Here is a 23,657-nt window from a genome sequence, read left to right on the forward strand (position 1 = left end):
CCTGAGCTTGGTATCCTGTTGTGCGCAGCCGGTCAGATTCCCTTGCCTGTGTGTGTAGTCTGAGTATATGTTCGCCATGCACCTGTGTGTGCGCGTGTCCCCGAAAAGATGTGTGTGTGTGTGTGTGTGTGTGTGTGTGCCACGCGCGTGCTCGCGTATATGTTCGTGCGCGCGCGTGCTCCAGTGCGCAAGTGGCTGGTGCGTGTGGGGGACAGCTGGGGCCAGGAGGGGCCACCCGGCCAGACCAGGGCGGTGGTGGGCGGGATCAGCGGCGCCACCGCGCAGGGCGGGCGTGCTTTTGGCGGAGAGTTGGAGGAGTTGCCGAGCTGGGCTACTGTGGCAGCGGGGCGCGGAGCTGGGTGCGCGCAGAGCTTCTGCCTCCCGCCGCCTCCTCGCCCTCCATTCCTCGTTCCCCGTCTTCCCCCGGCCACGCCGCGACTGCGCTGCCACCGCCTCCCTGGGAACGGTCGCCGGGGGAGGGGGCCCTGTGCGGTCGAAGCCCGCTGGGAGGTGCAGGACACCCACACCCGGTGCAGGGGAGCGCGCCCGGCCCTGCCCGGGATCAGATAACTGCGGCGGGGGAAGGGGTGGGTCGGCGGTGCTTGCCGCGGGACTGACAGAAGCCAGCGGCGAGCCCGGAGCGAGCGTCGAGTGACTGGGGGCGCCGTCTGGGCGTGCGCCCCCGACCCATGGCTGGCTGGTGGCGCCCGGCGCCCGGGAGCGACGCGCCCCTCGGCGTGGAGCGCTCCCAGGGGCTGCGCTGAGGCGGCGGCGGCAACGGTGGCAATGCAGCCAGCGCAGCGGCGGCCGGGACCAGGAACGGCCGCGCGGAGCTTGGAGGACGCGGGACGCGCCGCGCCCCGGCCACTGACCGAGGTAAGAAGGCGGCCGCGGGCGCACGGCCCACCCGCTCGGCCCCAGCTCCCCGCAGGCAGCTTCCCGCCCCGGGTGAGCGCGGGGTGGTGCAGCAACAGGAAAGGTGAGGCAGAAAGGCTCCTTCCATTCCTTTTCTTTTTTCTCCTCTCCTGTGGTGAACCACCAGATGAAATGCTGACAGCGAGCTTTTCTTCCACTGCCATGTTTCGGGCTATAGCCACCAGGGAACTTTGCTCCGGGCTAACCTCTGTCCCGGGGTATGTGTGTTGCGGGGTAGGGTGGGGTGGGGAGACACTCTCGAAAACTTTGAGGAGCTCTCGATCCCCCCCCCCCCCCCCTTGGCCGGCTTGATTGAGGGGGCTTGCAAAGCAGCGGGCGGAGCCACTTTTGCGCGCGGCATCGGTCCTAGGCGTGACCTTAACTCGTGAGACCTGTGATCAAGATGGGGTACGGAGTGGGTGCCCAGGCTCGACCAGCGATCTGAGAATGGCCCCTGCTAAGACCTGGATCTTTGAAGTCATTTCTTTCCTACCGCCTGTGCTGTCATGGAGTAAAAATATTCGGGACGTGATTCTTCACCATTCTTGCAGTCAGCCTGCAAGTCCAGGGGCACCTTTTGCTTCTTAAAGCCGGTCTTGAGAAACCAACAGGGGCTCAGGGTAGAGGGGTCTGTCTATCTTGGATGCACAGGTCTATTCTGGTGTCCGGTGGGAGAACTAGATTAGATCCTTTGAAAGAGGAGTGGAGAGCCCTAGAGAGCTTCGGAGGAGAGCTGGAGAGCGGAGGCCCTTGACAGTGTCCCTGCCTTAGTTCGTGCACATGTCGTCTGAAGACCTTCGAACTGGTGATGGGAATGGAGCTCACTGGGAAGTGTCTCTTTGGTGAAGGCCTCAAGTTCTGGGAGGTTCTGCCTACCTACTGCGTGGACATGGTGGGATTTGGGATTGCCCTCTGCCAATCTCCAGAGTGTGGTGCTGGCTTTGGCCCTTTCTAGTTTCTTCCTCACTACCTGTACCCAAGCCTGAACCCAGCAGTAAAGATCTGGGGGACTTTCTGGCCCTCACACCCGCCTCCTGAGCCCTGGTTAGGCGGCTTCGGCTCTCCGGATTGCCTAGGCGCCCACATGCCACTGAAATCAGCTGCCGCCTCCTCCAAGGTGGGAACCCAGAAGGCTTAGCCTCCGGCCTTTACACCCTCTCTGAGAGACGAACAAAAGCCCGCCCTGGCTGCTGTCCCTCCAGACTAGACTCCAGGAAGCTGATCTGAGACCCCTCACCAAAATCTGCCCATGTGACAGGAGAGGGTCAGGGAGAGGAGGCAGATATGAGAACCAGGCCCCCTTCCTCTGTATTCCCAGAAGAGTTCCCCCAGGACCTGTAGGGGAACCCCAAGGAGACTTTCAGCAAAATCACCCACTGTGTTCAAGAACCAGGGCACACAAAGTTCTCTATCATAGCAGGTGACCCTGGATAGGCGGAGCCACTTGTGAGAATAAATGCACAGCTGTGGGCATATGGTCCCCTGGACCAGCCTCACCATAGTGGGAATGGGGAGAGGCTCAGACATCCTTGGGGACGAGGTAGGTGGTTCTGGTGTGTTAGACAACAGAGTGGGACCATCTTCTCCATTGGGACACTGCTATATGCATGCAGAAAGCACCTTGTAAATGCAGTCTTGGTACAGGCTGGGCATGTGTGAACTTCAAGCCCTCGATCACCTAATTAATTCTCCTCTCTCCTGGATTGGGTGGACACCATGGGGTGGTGGATGAATCCTCTGCCAGCAGGCTCCTTAGGCAGGGTCCCCTGTATGTGTGTGCCTAGTGGAAGGAGAGGTTTAGGAGACTGCTGTACTGGGAAAGTTCCAGAGCCATGCAACATGTTAGGCCAAAGCAGAAAGCTTGTTTCTGTTTTCCTCAAACCAGAAGGCTTTTAACCAGGACTACCTTGTCTCTGCTTTGTCCCAGGAAGGACCAGATAGCACCGAGTGGCCCTCTAGGCTCTGCGACATGGGCTAGTGCAGCCTGCAGACAGTTTCCTCTGTCTCAGCCAGGGCTCCAGTGCTTAGGGCCATAGTTGGCACGGCTAGTCATGGCACCCAAAGGCCTTGGCACGTAGCTAGGGTGGAAGTGACTGTGTCATCACGCCCAGCAACCTCTGTGGTCCTTGCCAGCCCCCAGGCAGGGTCTTCTACTATACTGCAAGGCTTGCACAATAGTTGTTCTCAATCCTCTGCTCCTAACCCCTGCTCTGGGCAGGACCCCTCCTGCAACAGATTCAGCTGGTCCCTGTGACTGGGCCTTGGCCAGGGCTTTGCTGTGAGTGAAACGTGGGCTCGTTTGCCCCTCCCCTCTGGCCTGCGTTGGAGCCCTGCCAGGGACTGACACTGAGGAGAGGCAGACAAGGGGCAGCTCATAGACAGCAGGAGGGGCAGACTGAGCCCACCCCCTGGGAGGGCTGCTGGGGGGCAGTGGGCAAGGGGGTCAGACAGCAGGGGAACACAGGCTAAGACAAGAACAACGGGAGCTATCTGGAACTGGGCTTCAAACAGGTCCGCTGATGCTTCAGAGGAGCACTGATGATGATGGGGCTTTTCCAGAGGAGCTGGCCCTAGGAAGGAACTGAGGGCCCAGAGCTGGACCAGCTAATTTAATTTGTTAATGGCCCGCCAGTGCAGAGGGCTGTATTGGCTCCATTATATGGATGGCAGTGGAGGCCAGGAGGCTGTGGAGCTTCCGCGTAGCCTGGGAGCTTCTGACCCAGAGCCTGGGGATCTCCTAGGGACAGGCTGCACCTCCTGCTTCTCACAGCTGTGTCTGCTGGGGGCATTTGTGTTTCCACTCCCAGGCAGTTTCCACTAAGCTCCAGGGCCTGCCTGCCTTCCTAGCTCCCAGAAAGCTGCTTCTTTGGGACTGGTATAAAGTTAATGTTCCATAAGTGTTTCCCAAGGCCTCAGTGGTAGCCTTTGTGTGCTGTAGTGGGTGTGAGGTCTGGAGCGCCTCGCATACAGAAGCAGTAAGTGACTGTTCAATAAGTACATTTGTGTAGGGAAGATTTGGTTTGAGGACAAATGGGAGTGCTAGGGAGCTTGGTGGAGCAGGAAACATACAGGTGCTTCTCCTGGCCTCAGTTTTGCATCCATTAAGTGGGACAGAAGCCCTGGGCTACCCGGGACAGAGAGCGGGAGAGAGCCTTTGGACATGCCTCTAAGAGCAGGGCAGGCTCAGCAAAACTGGGCGTGTTGGGGGGGGCATGGACATTTGGTGCCCAAGCCTTGGGAATCTCATTGCAGCCCAGTCTTCCTTTGGCCACATGGCAACCTGAGTAGAGAGAAGTGGGTTTCCATGGCAGTGGCCCCAGATGCTGGCCTCCTACTCTGGGCTGCTCTTTAGGCCCATTCTCACCCACAGTGATATCCTAAAACTCAAGTTTTCCTTCTTGGCTGGTGAGGTGACAACTACAGAGACAGCATGAGGCTCTGGGGACCTAGGAGACCCTGGCCCTACACCCCCATTAGCCTTTAGCCTATAGTACCAGACACAAGCCTGGTTGGCAGGCATGGGAATGCCTTTCTCAGCTGCCCCAGGAGCAGCTTCGCTCTGGCTGGGTATCAAATGCTTCTTGAGTTGGTGGGTGAAGCCCTGTGGGTTTAGCTTGGGAGTCTCGTAATATCTCCTCCAGGCTTTGGGCAGCTGATGGGTCCTCTTTATTCTTCACCTGAGGCCTGGTTTCTTTGAAGAACTCAGACTTGGAGATAGCTAGAGGATGAACAGTAAGAAGTATAGAGTGGCAGGCCATGCTACTTGAGTGCCTACTGTGTGCTTGGCCTGCTCTGGGTGGCAGTGCTTCAGTGTTCCAACCTGGCCTTGCTCACTGCACGCTCTTCCCTCTGCTTCTCTCCCTGCCCTCCTTGCCAGGCCCGTCCTACATCGAGGCCTACACGTGTAGCGTCTCCCTATCTGAACCACTGCTTCTTGGGTCTGTACATGACCCTTTCCTCCTTTGTGTGCTGCCCAAACGCCACTTCTTCCCGGCAGCTGTCCCCCACTCCTCACAGCAGCAAAGACACGCTGCTCCTGTTGCCCCCTCCCCCACTCCACTGTTTCTCTCTGTAGACTCAGAGCCATCTGCCCCCAGTGTTTTATTTTTCTATTTTTTTTATTGTCTTGGGCTATAAACTTGACTTCAGGGGTTTGGCCCTGTTGCCCTGCAGCTGTGCCCCTGGGGCCCATGGCAATAGCCAGTGGACAGCAGGTGTTCAGTGCATACAGTGGGGCGTGTGTGGCCTCAGCTGTGTGTGTCTTGTAGTGGCGACTGTGGCTCATCTATCTGCAGGTGAGAATACAGAACCTGGGGTGTGTGTGTGTGTGTGTGTGTGTGTGTGTGTGTGTGTGTGTGTGTGTGTGTGTGCCAGCATAATTCCTGAGCTTGTTGTGGAGTTTGTTGAGGCTCAGCTGGGATCTGAGACTTTGCTCTGAGCCCCTGCCCTGACATCAGGAAAGGTGGAGTCTGGACCTGTCTGGCTGGAACCCTTCTGCTCACTGTCTCCTGTCTGAGCCTGGCTGCCCCTAGTTAGGGATATCTTCGTCCCCAGCTACATGGGTGTAGTTAGTCTCCTCATAAGTGTGAGCACCCTGAGGCCAGGAGAGGTGGCTTTTGGCTCCTTGCTGGTCTCTTAGATGGTGGGTCTTGCTACCTGTAGCCTTCCTGCCCAGCCTGGCTTTGACCAGTGACAAGACATGCTGACTCCCACGGGCCATTGGCTTTGGGCAGCGTGTCTTGCTTTCCCATTCCAGTCTCTTGAACGTGGCCTCCATATTTCCTATATGCTTAGCTTCTCAAGTTTGCAGTGATCAACTTTAGGAGTGTCTGTTGTGAAGAAACCCTGATGTTTTCTTGTGGTCAGTGTGTGTGTGTGGCCTTTCCTTTTCTCCTGGATGTCCCTATGGCTTCTGAAAAGGCCAGGCTTGCAGCCTCTTTGGTGACTGAGTGGGTGGTGCTTGGTTGGGGTCCTGTCTTCTGAGGCTTACCTGGAGACAAAAGAGAGACCAAGTCAAGGTTGAATTGGAGCCCTGGGCAGCTCTCCCTGCTTCCATCCTGAGGGGGGTATCCTGGTGGGGGTGACATGGCATCCCCAATGTGGGAGTGGATCCCCTGATGCCAGAGAAGGGTCTCATAGCCCTTTAGTAGTGAGTTGGGTATCTCTGCCCTCCATGGCCTCCTTTTAGCTGTATGGAGACTTGGTGATGGGGTGGGGGTGGGGGTGAAGGGAAGCTGGGGTGCCGGGTTATTTGGGTTGGTGAGTCTGAGAGGGCAGTGGAGAGGTCTAGAGGAGCTATGGGGCCCAGACCAGAGGCATGCCCTCACCCCTGCGTATCTCCTCTTCCTTCCAGCTGCAGCTCAGGCCCCCCTAAGCTGGCTGCTCCAGCCCTGCAATTCTTCAGCACTTAAAGCAAAAATAAATCACCGCCAGCAGCTGGCGTTCTGGGTGGCAGCAGCCGCACCACCCCCCTGCCCCGACCTCTGCCTCTGGGCTTCTGGTTCCAGGCCAAGGCCAGCCTTCCACTCAGGCCTGTGAGAGGATGTGGATGCCTGTGGGGGCTTGGCATGGCTTGGCGAGGTCACATGGAAGTCAGAGGCATTGTTGGCCTCTGAGACTCTAGAGTCTCCAGCAGGAGGGGGGTTCCGTCCCAACTTGGTAGAGATTGACCTGGGAGGGCTAGGGCAAGCTCAGGGTGACCTGGCCACCTGCTGGTCATAGAGGCGACCCCTTCTCATATTCATTACTCTCTGGCCAGCTCTTGGCATCTCTTTTCTTTCCCTTCCCTTCTCAGAGAATCCTAGAGGTCTTGACTTGTCAAGTGCTATGACGCAGGCCCCGAGGATGTCAAATTTTAGCATCATTTATACTTTCAACAAATAGCTTTGGGCATACGCACGTGCTATGCCCTGTGCTGGGAGGCTGGGGCTGTGGTTATACACAAGCCCTCCCTTTGCGGGGGCCCCCATGGGGCTGATATCTTTGAAGGTGGGGGAGTATAAAACAGACAAGCAAAGGAGAAATCATGGACTTGGTCATATTCCTTTGTTAATTATTACAGTCTTTAATTACAGGAATGTTGCATGGTACAATTAAATAGTAAGAGTAGAAAATGAATCCCTTCTCAGCCGTGCCTTCTCTCTCCCCAAATGCTTCGTGTTCTCTGGGTGACTGTCTTTCCCGGTGCTTGTGTAAATGTAGCAGCTCTCTCCCTTCCTCTCCCCTTCCCCCACCCATGTATCCCCTGGTTCCCGCATCAGGATCCTGGCCATGTGGTACCCAGTGCCCACTGGGCCCAGGGCTCCATTCCTGTCTCCAAGATGAGGGCTGAGTCACCGAGCCTGTGAACCCTGGTTGTGGAGCCTTTGAACTTGCAGAGCCATTGAGCTCACACATCATGGGTTCTTTGTGAAGTTTTACCGGTCTGAGGCAGGGCACCTGGAATTCCAGAAATGGAGCAGCTTAACCCCCCAGAGAGGCTCCACGTCCTTGCTGGAGACCTCCTTCCTGGGATCCCAGGGAGTTTAGACCATCTAGATCCCCAGAGCTCTGTTTCAAAGAGTGTGAGGTCTGTGTGTTTTAATCTCCCCCAGTAGCTCAGCTCCCCTCTAGCCATCCAGCCCCCAACCTCTATGAGGTCTAATCTATGGGCGCTGTGGGACTTGGGGCTGGCCAGCTCCCCCAGGACAGAGCAAAGCGGGGAAGTCCCTGCTTTCCTGTCTGTCTCTTTCTTGACCTTCCAGAGGAAGGGGCACTGTGGTCTTCAGGCAGGGTCAGCCTAGGGGAGGGCCACCTCTGCTGTGGACTCTGCCTCTGGGTGCCCACCACGTGGTCCTCTGTCATTCTTGAATCCTGGTTTGAGGAGAAGGAATTCTATGTTGCATTGGTTCCAGGAGGGTGATAATGACCACGGATGCTCTTCTGCTCTAAGTCTCAGTTTTCCTTTTGTGAAAAGGGCACTAGAGTTTCCCTTCTCTCAAACACCATCCTCTCTTGCCCTTTGTACTTGGCTCTGTGGTCAGGGCAGGGCAGGGCAGCTTCCTCTCCTCTGTTACCCCCTCCACTGTGCAGCCGGAGGTTTGGTCATGCCAACACCTTACCTGCTGGGTCTCAAGCTGTCGGCAACACCTGTTTGGTCAAAGCAGCCAGGCCCTTTCTTGGGCCTTAGGAAACCCGAGGACCACTAGTAGTGTCCCCAGGAGCCCCTGTGGTAGTCCTAGAGTGGTCCAGGCTCCCAGGCCTATGGGGAAGAACATACCCACCATCCACTCTCTTTGCGTTGCTATATGTGAGTTGGGCTGGGCCTGGCCAGCACTGCCATAACCAGTTAGGGTCCTGAGCTTAACTTGTAGCAAATGCCCAGACCCACAATATCAGGCTCTGTCCTCTTCTGACCCAGATGCCTCCTGCTGGCCTTCGGCCCAGCTATAGCTGGGCAAAAGCACCCTAAACAGGCACAAGCTGATAGGGACTAGATTTGGGGGTCAGGGGAATGACGGCGATCAGGAGTCCTGGGAGCCTCTGCATGAACCCATGCCTCAGAGTCTGCCTCTATACAACGGGAACACTAGAGCAAGGAAGGCGGTTGTGTCCGCATACCTGGTGTTCTGTCTGGGGCAGGGTGAGGTCTAGGAGAAGGTGAAAGAGGTACAGTAGGGAGCACAAGACCCCAAATGGCTCTGGTGCTGTTGTGTCAGGAACTGAAATAGTATGGCCCGAGCCTCTTATCCAGAATGCTGGAATTCAACCTGCATTGAATCTCAGAGTGTTTTTCAGGATTTATAATATATGTGATGAGATACCTTAGGGAGGGGCCCAAACCTACACACGAAATTCATGTGTGTTTATTTCATCTATGGCTTTATTCAGACTCTGAATGTGAATACATTATCTTTAATAATTTTGTGCAAGCTAAGTTCTTGTGATATAGGATTTTCTTTGTTATTCTAATCTCTCTTCAACTGAGAATAGAACCGAGAGCCTCATGTATGGCAGGCAAATCCTCCTGCCACTGATCTATACCTCTAGTACCAGAAAAATAAAATCTTAAAAAAAAAATCCAGGGCTGGAGAGATGGCTCAGAGGTTAAGAGCACTGCATGTTCTTCCAGAGGTCCTGAGTTCAATTCCCAGCAACCACATGGTGGCTCACAACCATCTATAATGAGGTCTGATGCCTTCTCCTGGGGGTACAAGCATATACACAGATAAAAAAAACTGTATGAATAATAAATAAATAATTAAAAAAAATCCAGGCCAACAAGATGGATCAGCTCACAAGGCACTTGGCACACAAGCCTAGCAACCTGAGCCCAACCCCCAAAACCCATAGAGGGGTGGAAGAGCAGAGCTGATGACTGAGATTTGCCCTTTGACCTCCACATACGTGCCATGGTACACACATGCACCACCACCACCACCACCACCATTCAAAAAGAGAGGAAAGATGTACTTTTTTGGCAGTGTCCTTTGGAAACATATAGTATTGGGGTTCTATTTTAGTTTTTGTTATTTCTCACAGGTGAGCCTTCGGTCGATGGCCCTGCTACGGTGTCCATCTCTCCTCTGAGGCACAGAGATAGTAGTGGTCCTTTCTTGCTGGAGTGGTTTTGAGCAATCTGCGTTCACACAAGCCCAGGCACATGGAAGGATGTGGGAGATGTTACTTTCTATGGCAAGATGGTTTTGAGTTTTGCGTGGTATTTCAGGTAGGACACTGAATTTCTGCTCAGCTAGCTTGTTAATTCAGATGTATTAACTTCCTACATATCTGTCCAGGTCTAGCTGTCACTGTGCTTGGGCCCTCTATATAGGTTCTGGAAATGGCTAGGCTAGGTTGAAGGGGGTACATATGTCTTTGTGATTTTTAGAGCCCTCCATGGTGTCACACTGGTTTAGGGTCACCTCGGCAGAGCTTGTGTGTGCCGTAATTACCTGATGCCCTGTTTGACAGTTTAACTTATGACAGCAGACGTTCTTTCCCCTTGGTTTAGACGTGAGACATTGTCCAGGCTGGCATCTTCCTGTAGCTCATGCCCAGAGTTCAGCTCCTTTGGGAAGAGTGTTCTCAGGTCTCCATCCTACCCCACTGGTTGGTCAGTGAGTCAGGTGGTTAGCATCTGCCACAGTATATCTTTTCTAGTTCTTCTGAGTCTTCACAGTTGACACAAATGACAGGGAACTGCTACTTCTCTGCAGACTCCAAAGTCAAGGTTCAGTGAGGCTGTGTGGTGACCAGCCTGTCTCCATCATTCTGTGTGCCCAGAGCCCAAGGATGGCATCCATAGCACCTGGGTTTCCTCAAAATCTCCTTGTCATTGGAGATGACAAAACTATTCCTATGCCTGCCTATGGGGATGTGCTAAGTTAATGATACCGGTGTCCATGGCCCTTCCCCATACTCCAGGCTATTATCTGGATATTTGGGGGGGTACACTAGCATGACACATGGTGCCAGTGTTTCTTGAGAAGTGGTATGACATCTCCCTGAGATTTGGCATCTACAGATACCAATGAAATGACTGTTACAGATCTTTTGGTTCTGGGTGCTGTGCTCAGTGCCTTCCAGAAATTATCCCATTTAATTTTCAAAGTGTCCTGGACAAGTGAGGGATGAGGTTGGGGAGGCAGGTGGCCAGCCCAGATGTCAACCAACACCCAAAAGCCATGAAAAGAAGCCACAGCATCCTAAGAATGCTGTGGGTTGATGGGGATTCCAGGCCTGAGATCTTCTCCCAGGAAATGTCTAAGAATGATGTTTAGGAGGGAGTAGTAGTGCCAGCTGTAAGCACCATGAGCTGTATTGGCTAAGATTTAGGTGGGGGCTGTCCCTTTTCTGTGTGACTCAAAGCTAGCGTCATCTCTCTGAACCTCACTTCTGTACTTCAAAAACATAGGGCAAAATCTCCCTTTCACACTGATTGTTCTAGACGAGTGCTTGACCACACCTGATAGCTGCTTTAAAAGTCTGGATAGCAGAGGACCATTTCACAGGTAGAGAAACTGAGGCTTCAAGGAGAGGGGACACTGTCAGGACTCGTGCTTAGCTTGAGTGATCTGCAGTTCTCTGTTCCCCGTGATTTTGGCTTCTGACTATGGGCTTGTCCAGTCAGCTTCGTCCTTGCTCTGGACCAGGTTGGAGGACAGACCAACAGTTTCTCGGGCCCTTTGGAGTTGGGATCCTGGGGCAGGGCCATGGAAGTTCTCAGAGTGCCTCCTGTGTCTGCTTTCACATGGTCGGCACGGGCTTCTCCGTGTGCTCCCTGTGCTGGGACCATTTGTCTTTCACAGCTGTGCTCCTGGACTAAGAGGGTGCGGAAGATGGGCACAGCAAGCTTTTCAAGAATTTGTCCACAAATACGATATGTTGCTCTGGAATGCTGTGGGGTGGGGGCTGCACTGCTCATGGACAGGATTTCTTCGAGCTTTTCCCACTTTCGATAACATCCTACCCATTTGCCCCTGGGTACTAGGGGTAAATAAGATAGGTTAATTAAACATTTACTGGTAGTATATCATAAATAAATTCATTTATTTTATTATTATATTTTTTTTCAATACAGGGTTTCTTTGTGTAGCCCTGGTTGTCCTGGAACTAACTCTGTAGACCAGGCTAGTCTTGAATTCACAGAGATTCACCTGCCTCTGCCTCCCAAGTGCTGAATTAAAGGTGGGTGCCACCACAGCCCAGCTAAAAATTTTATTTTAAAGCAACTCTTTGATATATGTGTAATTTTATCATTTAATAAATATGAAAACAAATTTGCATACTAATGAGATGGATATATTAGTTTTTACTTAAATAATTAAATCTTAGCTGAATGTTGGATACTCTAAGACATAGAGTATCTTCAACATTTTCCATAATTGATAGATATTTTGATTTTATAACTTCCAATGGTGAGAATGCTCTTTTGCATAAATACATGGTACAGAATGACACAATTATGTTTAGGGTCTTTTTAGGAATGGTTTAGGGTCTTTTCAGGCTCTTATCTCAAGCTAAAATTCATTGAACTTTAAAAAAAATGAAATTCAGACATCATTTTATTTAAAACAGGGTGTCACTATGCATCCCTGGAACTCACTATAGACCAGGCTAGCCTCTAACTGGCAGACATCCATCTGTCTCTACCTCCTGAGTGCAGGAATTAAAGGTGTACATGACCACACCTGGCAACAATTTTTTAAAGAAAAGATTTACTTATTTTTATTTTATGTGTATGAGTGTTTTGCCTGTATGTATGTATGTGCACCACATGTATACCTGGTGCCCTTGGAGGTCAGAAAAGGGCATCAGATCCCTTGGAACTGAGTTACAGACAGTTGCAAACCACCATTTGGGGGCTAGGAACTGAACCCAAGTTCTCTGTAAAAGAAGCAAGTGCTCTTTAACTGCTGAACCATCTCTACAGCCCTGCCTGGTAACAACTTTTAAAATAATACCTTATTGATTTTATTTAATATAAAGCACACACTTATATGTGTTACATATATAAGACACGCACAGAGCAGTCTGTATTAGTGAATTCTCTGCTGCTGTGATAAAATATCATGACCAAAAGCATCTTAAGGAAGAAAGAGTTTGTTTGGCTTACATTAGAGGGCTAGTAATGGGGTGGGGAAGTCACAGCATGGCAGAGCAGGAAGGAGAGAGAGAGAGACAGAGCCAGAGAGAGAGAGAGAGAGAGACAGACAGACAGACAGACAGAGAGAGACACAGAGAGAGACAGAGAGACACAGAGAGAGACAAAGACAGACACACACACACACACAGAGAGAGACAGACAGACAGAGAGAGACAGAGAGACACAGAGAGAGAGACAGAGAGACAGAGAGACACAGAGACACAGAGAGACCCAGAGACAGAGACACACACACACACACACACACACACACAGAGAGAGAGAGAGAGAGAGAGAGAGAGAGAGAGAGAGAGAGCAGGGAATAGGGTGAGGTTGTAAACCCTGCAAACCCACTCTCAATATTGTATGTCCTCCAGCAAGACTCTACCTACTAAAAATGTCATAACCTTTCCAAACACCACCACCAATGGGTAAACCATGTGTTCAAATTGGACTTGTGAGGAACATTTCTCATTCAAGCCACCATATAACCCAAATATATAATAATACTAATATGCTGAGAAATAGAAAAAAAGCATTTGTTTTCCTTTATGTTTCTGTAAGACGAGAACACTGTGTGTGCATTAAAAACACCACTTGAGCCAAGCTGTTTCAGGCAATGTTTGTTGGTGTTGTCTGGCTCAGTGCAGAGTGGGCATGGGGTGTTCAGAATCAAGGCTGCAGTGATGTCCTGCAATGCAACATGGGACAGCACTGACTAAAACACATGGGATTCATGACATGCTGATTTTCAATTCAGTTTTGGTCATTGCATGTTCAAAATATTTACTGTTGCCAATTTTTTGTGACCCACATTGAGCTACCATATGGAGTCATGTATGTACCCCTACCATATATAAATATGTAGTTTAAGAATCTGGTACTTAGGAAGCATCTGTCCGTGCATCCATCCGTCCATTCACGCACCCACCCACCCATCCAACCATCAATCCATCCATCCCCACCCCTTACCACCATCTATCCATCCATCCATCTATCCACCTCCATCCCCTTCCCCATCCATCCATCCATCCATCCATCCATCCATCCATCCATCCATCCATCCATCCATCCACCTATCAATCTATCCCTCCATTTGGCTTTAGGGATTCCAGGTTCTGTGGCGAAGCAGCTGTATCCACAGACTCCTATGACCCAATGAAAAGCTCCCAGGTGAGTGCCTGGGTCCTGGCTTCACAAGGGCTGTGGTGGCACTTGTGTTCTTAGGGGATGGTGTAGCTCAGGAGGGCCCTTAGAGCATTCTTGAGAGCCATCTCTGGGATCTACACAAAGAAATTCTTAGTTGCCTGCTACCCAAGGCCCCTGGGACTTGCAGAGAACAAGAATCAAACTATACAAAGCCCCTAAGCACAGTTGCAGCCTGCTGTGGGGCAGCCGGCCAGCCATACAAACAGTTCTGCACCTGCCAGGATCCATCCTGAGTCCTCATCTCCCCAAACCCAGTCCAGAACCTATCTCCTATTTCTGCTCTAGTTCCTGGTGCCTGTCCCTGTCCTCGAGATTCTGGGCCCAAGCCTCCCCATTGAAGCCTTAGGCTCTGTGGATGGTTTGATTTGCTGAGAAAAATCAAAAGAGAATCCTTGGCCTATGCCACAGCTGCCCATTTTCTGTTCCCTGCCCTTTCCTATAGATGGATTACCATCCTCTCGTCCACAGGGCCTTGTCCCCTCTGGCTATGTAAATCCTTTGCTATATCCAGGGTGCTCTTTTGCCACTGGGCTCTTTCTAGACTTATTAGGGAGGAGTCTTTCTAGAGGTGACACGGAGTCTATGGCCCTAGGACACTGGGTGACAAAGCAGTCCTGCTCCATAGAATTTGTGTGTCAAGGGGAGAATGACCATGGACTCTGTGTGAGCAGAGACCATGAAATCAAAGAGTGAGCTGAAGGGTGTCCGAGAGAAGGAGGCAGGGGGAGGCCAGAAGTGGGTGATGCTGGAGCAGCTGGCCAAAGCAGGGGCAGAGCAGGTGGGCCATTTTCTGTCGAGGCTACAGACTGGGTCATCATCTTTGCATGTGTGCCAACATGTGTGCATTGGGTAGTGCCAGCTCCAATGGCCTGGGCTCCCCAGGGAAGGCTGGTCTGGCTGCTGGAATGGGATGCCAAGGAAATGACAGAGGGACAGATGCCCCACAGGGCTTTTCTATCTGGACTCCCCCTTCAGCTGCAGCTGTTTTGGGGGCATATAGCCTAGCTGGTGCCCACCCTCTTTCAGCCTGTTTAACATGAGGACTGGCAGGAGCCTCTTCCTCCGGGGCAGTGCAATAGGCTGGATTTGGAGGGACTCCAAGCCACCTGTCTCCCCTCAGCCTGGGGGTGCTGATGCGGGGTGGGAGGACGGCCACAGAGCCGTGCCTTCTTCACAGCCCAGCAGCCTCAAGCAGGGGATTCCCAGATCGGGAGACAGGTGGTAGGTAGTGCAGATAGGGCCAGGCTCTCTACATGGCAGACACTGTGTAGAGTGCATAGATGGAGATGGATGCGGGTGGAGGGACTGATGGTGGTGGAGCCTTGGCAGGGTGGGTGCTGTGACCAGACATCAGTGCATCTGAACTTAGGAGGCTGGGAGGGGAGGGTGCTGGGAGCACAGACAGCCATAGGAGGAGAAGGTAGTGTGGCCAGTGATTATGAATCCAAGTCATAGGGATCCCAGTAGAACATCACTCCCCTGGCTCTCTGACCCTATATAACGTCTGCCCTGCCAGGGTAGCCCACTATTTGGACAGAGCTGTTCCTCTGAGACCAGGCCTAGAACCCTAACTCCATTGGTCTCTGGGGTCTTTTGTATCTTTTCTGCAAGTCTACACCTGCTGTCTCCAGTGTCCAGGCTCTCCAGCTCACCTCTACTCCAGCTAAACTCCAGTCTTCTGGGCTCAGAAAACCTTCAGGGTGGAAGCTTGCACTGTCACATTGCACCTACATCACAACCCTGAAGGATGCTAGGACTCTAATCCTATCCCTAGGAGGACACAGGCTCACAGAGGCTTAAAGGGTTTTCTGGGGCCTCTGAGCCAGGATTGAAGGGTCCAGATCTCAGAGCCCAGGTTCAGGGCCCACAAATTGCTCCCGTGGTTAGCTATACCGCGGGACTGGCGTTGTTTCTCTCTGTCCATCCTTGGCATCCTCCCTAGTGTGGCCCCTCCTTCCTCATACCTCTCCTGGAACTCTTTCTTCATGGGCCCCTTCCCCCTTTCATAGCCTCGGTGGATCCTTCTTTGTTTAAGTTCTTCCCTTTGTTCCAGTGTTTTTCTTATGGATCCAGCACTGTCCACTGGGTATTAATGTAGCCCCAGGGCTATAGTGCCCCTGTGGGGTGTGCTGGGATCTGGTGGACACAGGCTGTGAGTGGCCTCTACCTTGTCGTTTCACAACTGACAGCTGACTCCCCCCCCCCTGGTTCTGAACAACCAAGTCCTTCAGTACTCTCTTTGCAGATGAGGCCACAGTGGCCGGGGTATACAGTTTAGTTTCCAGGTCTGTCTCCACTCCCACACTGAGCAACCGGACCTTAGTCAGAGGACATGCTCCTAGGCCTTCACTTAAACCCTTGACCCCCAGAATGTGGTTTCTCCAAGCTCAGGTTACCATCCTCAGTGCAGGCACTGCTAGTAACTAATGGTGGCCTATGCTGCCCTGCTTACTGTGCTGGGATAGAGAAGGGGAGGTGGTCTACCCCAGCTCATCAGTGTCTGCAGGTGTTTCTCTGAGACCTGGTTTTTTTGTGAAAGTAGATGTCTGTCTCACTCTGCCCTTTCTGGTTTGCTTCTCTGTGTAGCCCTGACTGGTCCTGTACTCACTCTGTAGGCCAGGCTGGCCTCGAACTCACAGAGATCCCTGCCTCTGGCCCCTGAGGATGTGTGCTACCACCCCCAGGATCACATTGTTCTTTAAGGCTTCAGTGACAGAATTGGGTTTGATATCTGGGTGCAATCTCTAGACTATTGTTTTGCAAACCTTCAGGGAGCCTCTGCTGTGCCTTTACTGTGTTGGTGACTAAGGAGTCAGTGCCAGAAGCTCAGCTGGAGGCTAAATGGTAGGAAGGGTGAAGACAGTGGGCAGGCTGTGGACACTCTGGAAGGGATGGCCCAGCAAGAGCGGGAGGCGTATGCTCTGGGAGTTCGAGTTGTCAAGGGGGAGTCACCAGAAAACGTCCATCTGTTTCTCCTGAAACTTTTTACACCCTGTTAGGCCTATAGCAAAGTATGTGTCCCCAGTGCATAGACAGAAATGATGGCAACTGGAATAAAGATAGTGATATTTCTCCATGTCAGGCTCAACTCTAAACTCCTCATGAACCTGGAAGTCCACACTACAGTAACGATGCTTGTTACATGTGGGGTAAGTAGAGGCAGGAGAGGTATAGTGACCTGCCCGAGATGGCAGAACTTGGAGCAAAAGTTGGTGGTGCACGCCTTTAATCCCAGCACTTGGGAGGCAGAGGCAGGCGGATCTCTGTGAGCTCAAGGTCAGCCTGGCCTACAGAGCAAGTTCCAGGACAGGTTCCAAAGCAATACGGAGAAACCCTGTCTCGAAAAACAAAAACAAAAAAGTTTGTGAACTAGCCCAAAGAGGAAGAGAGAGCCTTTGGGGTCTGGTGGAGGCTGGGGAGTGGTTAAAACCTCTCTAAGGACTGGGTAAGTCCATTTCCAGAGTGTGGTCTGCCCTCTCTTGCTGTGTGGCACAGGGACAGCTAGACTGGTGGGCCTAAGTAGCCAGCCCCAGATGTCCACTGCTGTACCTGGGTCTCTGCCAGGCCTGGCTTATAACTGCTCTAGAGCCCTGGGAGGTAGGCTCAGAGAGGGGCTTCTGGGAACCTAAGGGAGTTCTAGAGTTGATCTTCAAAGCCCATTGCATGCTCTGTGAACAGTGTACGATGGTTAGTCCTTATGGCTACTTCAACCCTCACAGGGGAGTTAGTCCTCACAGGCAAGGTCACTGTAACCCTGTGAGAGTGGCCTGGTATTCCCGTTGGTCTCCAGAGAAGCCAGCAGGATGCTCTAGGGCCCATATGGGAGGGGCCCAGAATGCCCCTAAGCTAATGTTGACAAGCAGAACCTGTGCTGGCCTGAGTTAGGGCCCCGTTTTTTGAGGATGGTAACTGTGATTTCCATTCGAGGTTGCTGCTTTGATTCGTGGGTCCTTCATGCTTGTCTGGTCTTCCTCCAGGGCTGGTGAATGGGCTGTATGTAGAGGCAGGTGACTTCACAGGGGAGGGTACCCTCCCTGGTTGTGGTTCAGGCAGCAGTGGAGACTGACTACCCAAAAATTCTCACTTCCTCTGGAGCAGCTCCCTAGAGCTGGCTCTAGCCCTGGGGTCACAGTTCAGGGGTTACCCAGGGCATGAATGGGAGCATATTGTCTATCAAAGTCACATGTCTACTTCCTTTCCAACCTGTGTGATCCCGAGCAAACTCTCTAGTTCTCCAAGCTTCAGTTTCCCCATATTTAAGGCATTAAAATTGTGCCAACCCCACAGGATCCCTCAGAATTGAGCTGGGGAGGCTAAATGATGGGGCCTTCTGGGCAGTGGCTATAAAGCCACTGCCTCTGACTTTCGGGCTGTCTAGCCCTGAGTGAGTCCTTTGACGTCTCTCAGCAGCATTTTCCTGCCGGTCAAGTGAGGCTAACAGCAGAATCTCCGAATCTCCCCTGCAGGCTGTGCTCTGGACAGGGGGTAGCAGTCCGGGGGCATTTCTGTTATTGTGTTGAAGATCCCAGCCATGAGCTCTTGAGCAGTGGCCACCTCCGAACCCCAGTTCCTGAGACACAAGAGGAGGCATTCCGCAGCCGTCACTGCCAGACTGGAGGGTACAGCTGCCACTGTCTGCAGGGAGTGGTTCATCCTGAGCGCTCTTATCTGATGGGACATAAACAGCACGCAGGGTTTTAAAACGAAGTGTCTGCCGTAGTCCCAGCCTCCTCACCTAGCAGAAGCAGCTGAGGCTGTGAGCTGGGGACAGCCAGGAGATGGAAGCTTGTGAATAAATCGCCACATGATGTGGGCTAATGCGCTGCCGGCTGTGGACAGCATGCGCAATTAGTGTGTTAATTGTCAGAGCTGGTGACTTTTGTGCAGGCATGGCCCAGCATGCCTGTGTTTACAGAGTGCCAAAAGCCTTCTGAGGCTCAGTAACCCTGGGAGCATGTCCCCTCCTCACCTCTAGCAGCATTACCCTAGGACACTTATCCCCAGTTGTCTATCCCCTGAGTAGACGTCCCAAGCCTCTGGAAGGACTCTATACCCAAGGATCCAGGTAGGCCCACTTGGCCTGGGGCTGCTGGGTCACACCTCCACCCCCAATTTCTTTTCTTCATGCAGCCTCTTTTTGTGTTCAATGCTTGGATTCTTTTCTTTTGAACCAAAGCTGTCCCAGACTAGCTAGATACTGCCCGTTGCCTAGGTGACCAAACCATCTCCCCCACCCTGCAGCATTGCTTAGGCTGAGTGTGTGCATCCGCCCTACTGCATAACCCTGAGCAAGGTGTGTGTGTGTGTGTCTGTGCCTGTGTACACACATGTTCAAGAGCAGACCCACAGTCCTGGTGTACACAGCACCACCGGTGTGACCAGATCTGCTCTCTGGGAAGGTGCACACATGGGAAAACAAACGGACTGTACGCATGGTGACAACTGCATACAGATATGTTGACCTCTGTATGAGGCAAGAGCTGTCGGCCAACTGAGCCAAGTGTTTCTCAGGCTCCACGCTGCACCCCTGCTATCACCATAGGTGCCTGCGTGCCCAGCTGTGGGTGAGTGCACCAGCCTGTGATAGCTCACCGTACCTGGTATTAGGCCAGTCACAGACCTAGACACCTATGGCACCCTGGAGGTCCTCCAAGGGTCTTCCTAGGCCTAGCATCTGAATGGGGCAGCTGACCATGCTACCATCCTTTCCTGGCTCAAATTCCCTGTGTATGCTTCCCAACCAACTCCTGGATAAACTTGCTCCCAAGCCCTTGGCCTGATCTTGGGGAATGTTCTAGAAGAGCATGCACCAGGCCTCAGGCCATGTGTCAGTAGAGATGCCACATACATCAGTGGTGGTGTGAGCCCCTGTGTGTATGCTGCCTGCTGTGCACACAGAACTGTTCTAGGCACTGAGCACAGAGCAATGTCATTAATCTTCCAGCTGCTGTGGTAGGGAGGCAATATGCCCATTTTAAAGATGTGAACACGGAGATGCCAAAGGTTAATCACATATATAGTGCCTTTGAGGTGAAAGTAGCAGGTCACAGCAGGCTGCAACAAGGAACAGATGTAAAGAGAGTTGTGTGTCCCCCCTGCCCACCCCGAGCCTAGCGTCTTCTCAGAAGGTGGTAGGAAGGCAGGCTTACTTACTTGTGAGCCTCACCAGCTGCTCCGGCAGTATGCCCAGTGACTTCACTTGGATGCCTAGCCCAGGTCTGAAATGGCCAGCCTGTTTAGTGCCCGGGCGCCTCTCTCTGAATGGAGGTTTCCCTTTGGAGTGGCAAGTTTCCCAGGAGTGGCTTTCCGGGCTGTTGAGAGGCACGGACAGTGGGTGAAGAAGGAAGCTCTCACTCTCCCGAGCCGAGCAGGAGCAGGCTTTTCCTGGGACTCTCATGACTGAGGCCTGCCTGTGGAACCTCTGCTCCCCCATACTGACCACTTTCTCGAGCTCTATGCTTATGGTCTGGGGAGGCAGGGGGTGAATGCCAGGTCCTGAGGCACCAGCTCAGGTGCTTGGCAGCCCTGCCTCCTCACAGCATCAGTTAGCTACCTAAGCCCCTGCTGAGCATCCCAGTCCCAGAAGGCTTCCTGTAGGATGTGGTACTAAGCCAAGCCTGTGGCAAGGACTCATGCCAGTGAGTTTGCACCTCAGTACTTGCAGCTTCTGAGCCCTGAATTCCTACCCCTGCTGTGCTGAAGATGGGCAGGGTGGCGGGCTGTGGGTGTGGCGCTTGCCCTCTCTAGCTGCAGGTTTTCGGCCCTGTAAAGGGTGGTGGCATGTGTCATCCTCTGATGCACAGAGTGACTTTGTTGGGGTTAGACAGCCCAGTGTTAAGAGGCTCGTGACAGGTAGATGTGGCGTCAGAACACCGTGGTTGGAGCACCCACTTTTCAGCTGTGCAGGGTGGGGTTCCCAAGTCTCATCTTTAACTGGAGCCATCCCAGGACTAGACAGTGCTGTTGATGCCCCTTCCTTCCTTTTGGAAGCCTCCTCAGTTTCACGTTCTTTCCTGGGCCCCTGGCCTGGGAAGGCTTTTAGGGTGGAGGTGAGCGAGCTAAACCCCTGCTGTGGATTTTATTTGGGAAACTGAAGATGGCTGATGTGTCAAAGGCAGGGTACCCAGTTGCCCTGCCAGCGGCCCCTAACTTCCTGCCCCCACCCTCATGAGTTGTCTCATACTGTGCACTGCGCAGCCCACCCTGGCCTAAGAGCCTTTGTTCGCTTTACCTTCTGCCTGGAGGCCCACTTTGCGTCATAACCCTGGCTCTGGCTCTCTCCACCCGGGGTGGCCCTCTATCACCTCCCGAAGCCTTGTGTGCGCACTGGTGACTTTATTCTAGAACAACCCCCCCATATCAAGAGGACCGAGCATTTCACTATGTTATTGCTACACCCTGCATAGGTCCAGCACTCAGAAATAGTCTTCAGGGTCAACAGGTGTAGGGATGAGCCAACAGGGGACAGTCATGGGTCCCAGGCTGCCCTGTGGGCTCATGAATTGGCTTTGGTTCCTACTCTTTGCTGCATTGTTCACAGGCTGGGTGCATCTGCCATTCACTTATTCAGCAGGACACTTTTGCTACAAAGGTAACTAGGAGCAGTGAGGTTGGGTTTCTGCAGGTGTGGCTAGGACCTGCCTGGTGCTGCCTCAGCTAGCAGTGCTGGGTAGGGAGGGAGCTATGGGAAGGGCTACTCCATCCACCGTAGATGGGGCCATACACTTTGCTGTCCTTTGTCCTCTGGGCTTGGAGGCAGAGCAATAGAGAGATCCTGACTGGCCTGGTCAGGTGAATTAGCTACTTTCTTGGTCCTATGACAAATTGCCTATCAGAGGCGACTTAGAGGAGGAAGGGTTCATTCCGGTTCACGGCTGGAGAGTACAGTCCATCATGGCAGGAGGGGATGGTGGCAGCAGTGTGAGACAATTAGTCACATTGGATCCTCAGGAAGCAGAGAGGTGCATGCTGGTCCTCACTCGCTTTCTCCTTTTACTTAGTCTAAGACCCCAGGTGGTGGGGGTGATGCTGCATTTGTTCAGTGTGGGTCTTCCCTGTTCAGTTGAATGTTTCTAGGAGTATCTAGACACACCTAGAGGTGTGTTTCCATGGTGGTTCTAAAATTAGTGAAGTTGACAAGATTAACCACTACACCAAGTAGCCTTTGTGTGTGTGTGTGTGTGTGTGTGTGTGTGTGTGTGTGTGTGTGTGTGAAGGATTAAAGTGGAGGAAAACTTGGTGTTAGGCTTGTTTAAATTGACCTTTTGGGATATTTCTCGTTTCTCTTGGGTTCTCAGAAGGTCAGCTAATGGTATGGAAGAAGATTTTGAGTAATCCCAGACATGGATGCAGGTGTTCTAGAGACCAGGCAAGCATTTCGGAAAAGGGATTTGACTGGAGAGTTGAAGATGAGGGTGTGGGAAGAGTATCTGTGGAAGTGGACAAACAGCCAGCCAGACAGATGCCCTGAGGCTGGACAGTGGGCATGGAAAGAATGTGACATAAAAGAATTCCACTGCTGTGTTAAATGTAACCCTCAGGGGCATTATTGACATAGGACCGAGTCCATCTTCCCAACCCCACCTTTTGCCTCCCAGGCCATATATTGGGGCCCCTCAGGGAAGTCAGACATAGGCCTTATCCTCAGGGGAGGCCCTGGCCTGGTAGGGTGACTTCAGAAACAGGATGTCCTGGTCCTAGTGACAGAGGGAAGTACAGGGGATGGGAATTGAAAGTGGGTATTGAAGGATCCGTAGGAGTTAGAGAATAGAGACAAAAGGGCCTTGGGTAGGGAAGTCAGCATGTGGCAAGGGAGGACTAGGAAGCAGCTATCTCGAATATCACTCTGGGACAAGGATTATTAATTGCCTTGTGCATGAAGAAGGGGAAGCCAGCAAGCTTTGTGTCATTGAGCCACTGTCTCCTCATCCTTCGTGCTCTCAGCTTCTCTCCTGTCTCTCCAGCATGCCCAGCTTTGGCAAACTACCCTTCAGGTTCCTGGGACACACCAGGCCACCGCCCAGCCTCAGGGCCTTTGTCTGGGATGCCCACTTCTGCATGTGTCCGTGCCTTATTTCCTCATCTCTCAGACCTGCTTGACCACCCACCTGGAACTTTCTGATACACTGAACAGAAGCAAGGTCCAGGGTACAAGGCCTGAGATACGTGCAGGGTGCTTCGGAAGGGTAGCAGGAGAGTTGGGGAACCTTGGAAGACTTCAAGGAGGAGGCATCCCTGAGTTTGAAGGATTCACTTAGTTCTGGCCAGCAAAGAAAGGCATTGTGCTGTGAAGGGCCTCTTGGGTACTGTCGTGTGGGTCTTGAAACACTGCAAGTCATGTGAGCCTCACTGGTATCTGGGCCCCAACTCTGTACTCAGCCTATTGAGCACATGAACCATTTCTTTAAAAAGAATATTTAGGGCCGGGCGTTGGTGGCACACACCTTTAATCCCACGTGGGAGGCAGAGGCAGGTGGATCTCTGTGAGTTGAGACCAGCCTGGCCTACAGAGTGAGTACCAGGATAGGTTCCAAAAGCTAACACAGAGAAACCCTGTCTTGAAAAACAAAACAAAACAAAAAACCAACAACAACAACAAAAAAGAGAAGAATATTTAGCATTTGTTCTTTGAAGACTTTGTGTGTATATGATGTACTTTGAATCTATTTACCCCAACACCACCTCCCTCCCAACTTCCTGTCTTCTATTTATCATCATCATCATCATCATTAATCATCCCATCAGTCCACTTAGTGCTGCCCATATGCACACTGGAGATGGACAACCTACTAGCAGACATATCTCCAAAAAGTAACTCTCACTCCCTCAGCAGCTATGTGCAACAGCCATGTCATGTCTTAAAGACAGCACTTTACAGCTCTCCTCTGCATCCTTTGGCTCGTACATGCTT

The 23,657-nt window shown here is 52.3% G+C and overlaps 1 protein-coding gene across 2 annotated transcripts in view; it reads left to right on the forward strand.

The window, feature by feature from the left end:
* Window positions 1-213: 213 nt before the first annotated feature.
* Window positions 214-23,657, forward strand: part of Kcnj12 (potassium inwardly rectifying channel subfamily J member 12) — a 46,906-nt gene continuing 23,462 nt past the window's right edge. Inside the window, exon 1 of one of the 2 annotated variants that reach the window (XM_005067658.4) lies at window positions 214-876. The gene's annotated coding sequence lies outside the window, so the exon portion shown is untranslated. Of the gene's footprint in view, window positions 877-9,362; window positions 9,623-23,657 lie in introns of those variants that run through there. The other variant, XM_040748794.1, reaches the window with a different exon arrangement.

Source organism: Mesocricetus auratus, unplaced genomic scaffold (assembly GCF_017639785.1).
Source record: "Mesocricetus auratus isolate SY011 unplaced genomic scaffold, BCM_Maur_2.0 Super-Scaffold_100007, whole genome shotgun sequence".
Classification (NCBI taxonomy): Eukaryota; Metazoa; Chordata; class Mammalia; order Rodentia; family Cricetidae; genus Mesocricetus; species Mesocricetus auratus.